Genomic DNA, 5719 nt, shown 5'->3' on the forward strand with positions numbered 1-5719 from the left:
CCACGCCCTTATGCAAATCAGAGGACGCGTTGGCTCGCACTGTATCGAAAGGCAGGGGAGTGGGAGGAGCCGCGTGGGCGGAGTCAAAATAGGGCGGAGTCAAGCGGAGGGCGGAGTCAAGAGGAGGGCGGAGTCAAAAAAGGGCGGAGTCAAAAGAAAGGCGGAGTTAACCCGAGGAGACCATTATAAGGGACAGTAAACAGCTCGGTTCCCTGGCTCGTGTCCTTCATTGGCTTAGAGTCTTAACTTAGATCTTGGAGCCTTTGAGGAGGGAAGAATCAGTCAAATCACGTGACACACGAAGTGTGAAACATGTCGAGGTATATGCTGCCACTCACAAACGAGAGAATCCACAGTGGCCTATTCAATGTCATTTTTACAACATTATTTGGTCCATTGTCATCTACAAGTGTACAAGTCGTATAATGTTAGACAACGTACGGTTTGTGGGTGGGGGGGGGGGCGGGAGGTAAAGCCTGGAATAGGGGGTGAGTACGTGGATGACATGGCGGTGTACCTCCAACTTGAAGCCTTGGAAGCGAGAGGGTGATTGAACCTTCTCGGGGAAGAAGGACGGTTCCACCATTTACTGGAGAAAAGGGGAATGACAGAGAGGAGGTGTGCGGTCATCATGCATCGTGGGAGTTTAACCAGGAAGAGGTTCCTGGAAGAATGCGAACATCTTGCAGGTGCTGAGGAGGGTTGGAGGGTTAAGCGAGCAGAGGGAGCTAAACTGAAGGAGAGACCATGCACCGATCTGCCTGCAATGTCAAAACAATGGGTATGGTGCCTCGGCCTCATCTGGGAATAAGGTTGAGAGCTTTAGATTCCTCAGATTCCAGGAGAGACAAATGTGATGCTGGGGGACTCCAGCCAACAGGAGAGAGCAGTATTTCATTGAGTTATGGCTTTCAGGCTCAATCTTTATCAAATAATAAAAATAAAGTGGAGTCCATAGAACACCTTACCCCATGCTAGAGAGTTCATAGAACACCTTACCCCATGCTAGAGAGTTAATAGAACAACTTACCCCATGCTAGAGAGTTCATAGAACACCTTACCCCATGCTAGAGAGTTCATAGAACACCTTACCCCATGCTAGAGAGTTAATAGAACAACTTACCCCATGCTAGAGATTTAATAGAACACCTTACCCCCATGCTAGAGAGTTCACAGAACACCTTAACCCCGTATTAGAGAGTTCATAGAACACCTTACCCCCGTGTTAGAGAGTTCATAGAACACCTTACCCCATGCTAGAGAGTTAATAGAACACCTTACCCCATGCTAGAGAGTTCATAGAACATCTTACCCCATGCTAGAGAATTCATAGAACACCTTACCCCATGCTAGAGAGTTCATAGAACACCTTACCCCATGCTAGAGAGTTCATAGAACACCTTACCCCATGCTAGAGAGTTAATAGAACACCTTACCCCATGCTAGAGAGTTCATAGAACATCTTACCCCATGCTAGAGAATTCATAGAACACCTTACCCCATGCTAGAGAGTTCATAGAACACCTTACCCCATGCTAGAGAGTTCATAGAACACCTTACCCCATGCTAGAGAGTTCATAGAACACCTTACCCCATGCTAGAGAGTTCATAGAACACCTTACCCCATGCTAGAGAGTTCATAGAACACCTTACCCCATGCTAGAGAGTTCATAGAACACCTTACCCCATGCTAGAGAATTCATAGAACACCTTACCCCATGCTAGAGAGTTCATAGAACACCTTACCCCATGCTAGAGAGTTCATAGAACACCTTACCCCATGCTAGAGAGTTCATAGAACACCTTACCCCCGTGTTAGAGAGTTCATAGAACACCTTACCCCATGCTAGAGAGTTCATAGAACACCTTACCCCATGCTAGAGAATTCATAGAACACCTTACCCCATGCTAGAGAGTTCATAGAACACCTTACCCCATGCTAGAGAGTTCATAGAACACCTTACCCCATGCTAGAGAGTTAATAGAACACCTTACCCCATGCTAGAGAGTTCATAGAACACCTTACCCCATGCTAGAGAGTTCATAGAACACCTTACCCCCATGTTAGAGAGTTCATAGAACACCTTACCCCATGCTAGAGAGTTCATAGAACACCTTACCCCATGCTAGAGAGTTCATAGAACACCTTACCCCATGCTAGAGAGTTCATAGAACACCTTACCCCATGCTAGAGAGTTCATAGAACACCTTACCCCATGCTAGAGAGTTCATAGAACACCTTACCCCATGCTAGAGAGTTCATAGAACACCTTACCCCCGTGTTAGAGAGTTCATAGAACACCTTACCCCATGCTAGAGAGTTCATAGAACACCTTACCCCATGCTAGAGAGTTCATAGAACACCTTACCCCATGCTAGAGAGTTCATAGAACACCTTACCCCATGCTAGAGAGTTCATAGAACACCTTACCCCCGTGTTAGAGAGTTCATAGAACACCTTACCCCATGCTAGAGAGTTCATAGAACACCTTACCCCATGCTAGAGAATTCATAGAACACCTTACCCCATGCTAGAGAGTTAATAGAACAACTTACCCCCGTGTTAGAGAGTTCATAGAACACCTTACCCCCGTGTTAGAGTTCGCAGAACACCTTAGCCCATGCTAGAGAGTTCACAGAACACCTTAACCCCGTATTAGAGAGTTCATAGAACACCTTACCACATGCGAGAGAGTTCATAGAACACCTTAACCCCGTGTTAGAGAGCTCATAGAACATCTTACGCCCATGCTAGAGAGTTCATAGAACACCTTAACCCCGTATTAGAGAGTTCATAGAACACCTTACCCCATGCGAGAGAGTTCATAGAACACCTTAACCCCGTGTTAGAGAGCTCATAGAACATCTTACCCCTGTGCTGGAGAATTCATAAAACACCTTTCTCTAACACCGTGTTAGAGGGGCAATTCTCTAGCACCGTGTTGGAGAATTCATAGAACACCTTACCCCATGCTAGAAAATCGGCCGTTTTACCAGCCGCTGTTCAAACCTTCATTTACCCGAGCGGCCATTTTACCAGCCATGATTCAAACCTCCATATTCCCTAGCAGCCGTTTTACCAACCACTATTCAAACCTTCATATACCCAAGAGGCCATTTTACCAACCACCATTCAAACCTCCATATTCCCAAGCAGCCGTTTTACCAACCACCATTCAAACCTCCATACACCCTAGAAGCCGTTTTACCAGCCACTATTCAAACCTCCATACACCCGAGGGGGCATTTTACCAACCACGATTCTAACCTTCAGAAAACCCAAGCAGCTGTTTAACCAACCACTATTCAAACCTCCATATACCCTAGCGGCCATTTTACCAACCACTATTCAAGCCTCCATACACCCAAGGGGGCATTTTACCAACCACTATTCAAACCTTCATATACCCAAGCAGCTGTTGAACCAACCACTATTCAAACCTCCATATACCCTAGCGGCTGTTTTACCAACCACGATTCAAGCCTCCATACACACAAGGGGGAATTTTACCAACCACTATTCAAACCTTCATATACCCTAGAGGCCGTTTTACCAACCACTATTCAAACCTCTACACACCTGAGGGGGCATTTTACCAACCACTATTCAAACCTTCATATACCCGAGCGGCCATTTTACCAGCCACTATTCAAACCTCCATATACCCCAGCGGCCGTTTTACCAGCCACTATTCAAACCTCCATATACCCTTGCGGCCATTTTACCAGCCACTATTCAAACCTCCATACACCCAAGGGGGGCAATTTACCAGCCGCGATTCAAACCTCCATATACCCTTGCGGCCATTTTACCAGCCACTATTCAAACCTCCATACACCCAAGGGGGGCATTTTACCAGCCACTATTTAAAACCTCCATATACTCTAGAGGCCGTTTTACCAACTACTATTCAAACCTTCATATACCCTAGCGGCTGTTTTACCAACCACTATTCAAACCTCCATATACCCTCGTGGTTGGGTTTTTCTGCAGGGATGGGAGAGCCAAAAGTCCAAGGACCTCAGGGTTCAAAGGGTTAGAGGTTGTAGAAAAAATTCCAGAAGTTTAACCGCCGCCGTTGAGTGTCTTTTACATCACCCGCTTTAACATGTTCAATTTATTCATGACTGTTGTTTGTGTCCTTTATGACATCCTTAAAAAGAGTAAATTTTATGCTTGGAATGATTTTCAATTTTGTTTCACTGGCAGACTGGACGACAGAGTAAAAATAGAAGAGCACTCGGTGGAGTGTATACCCCTACCACCTAACGCCTGATCCACGAGAACATATCAGGCCCAATACATTTTTGAAATATCATGCCATACAGTACTATTTAGTTTTTGGCCCAATCTCTTAATGGTGAAGAATCACTTAAAAATTAAATAATTATCTATCCAGATGGTGATTCGGATCTTCACCAAAATTGAATCACTCCGTCCTTGTCACACACCCACCCTGTCCACCAAGTTTCGTCTGAATCCGTCCATAACTTTTTGAGATATCGTACTATATATCGGTTTGGCCCAATCACTCAATGGTGAAGAATCACTGAAAAAATTATCAGATCTGGATCCAGATTCAGATCTTCACCAAAATCGAATCAGTTCATCCTTTTCACACACGCAACATGTCCACCAAGTTTCATCGGGATCCGTCCACAACTTTTTGAAATATACTGCACATAGACAAACAAACAGACAGAAAGGGGTGAAAACATCACCGATTTCACTTTCGGTCAGGTCAGGTCAGGTCAGGTATGGGAGCATGCGCTGGAGCAGCGCGTCGTGATGTCCACTTTCCGCCGATACTCCAGGGGCCTCCGGCTGGCCATCCCCCAGGCAGCTGCCTGGCCCATCCCCATCTCCTTGAGATTCTGATCAACCTGCAACAACCATGAGGCACGTGGTCGGCCCACTGGCCTCCTCCACTCACGAGGCTCCTTCGCTGGGAGAATTTGGTGAGCAGGATCAGCGTCAGGAAAATGAGCCACATGTCCAAACAGCCGCAGCTGACGCTCACGGACTATGCAGGTAACAAATCTCATTTGAGTCTCCCTCAGCAACCACTCGTTGGACAAAAAGTCCGACCAGCAATCACCAAGGATTCTCCGAAGAGACCTGGTACCAAAGGAATTAAGTCTCCATCTCAGATCCCTGGTGAGAGTCCAAGCCTCGCATCCATAGAGCAAGACTGGAAGCACCAAAGACCTGAAGACTCAGACTTTTGTCCTCCCACATAGGTACCAACAGTGCCACACCCCATGATCCAGTGAATCCATGACTCCCCAGGCCCGACCCAGATGTCTGTTGACCTCTGACTCACAGCCAGCAGAGACATGAATATCACTGCCAAGGGAAGTGAATCTCTCCACGACCTCAACATCCTCACCACAAACAGGTGCAGACAAGATAGCAGCATCCAAGATCTCATTGAAAGCCTGGATCTTAGTTTTGACCCAGTAAAACCCATAATCTTAGCGGCTCTGACTCATCATTCAGCACCTCGAAGGCCCTGAAAAGGATATCTAGAGTCTCCGCAAAGATGACTGCATCATCTGCAAAATCAACGTCAGAGATCTTGACATTCCCAAACAACACACTGCAGCTTGATCTCTCCGACATCCTCCCCAGAATCCAGTCCATACAAGTGCTGAAAAGTGTGGGGGCCAGTACACACCCCTGACAAACTCCAGCAACAACTGGAAATAAGTTGGAGAT

Source organism: Eptatretus burgeri, chromosome 15 (assembly GCF_056783735.1).
Source record: "Eptatretus burgeri isolate ZD-2024b chromosome 15, Ebu_testis_v1, whole genome shotgun sequence".
Taxonomy (NCBI): domain Eukaryota; kingdom Metazoa; phylum Chordata; class Myxini; order Myxiniformes; family Myxinidae; genus Eptatretus; species Eptatretus burgeri.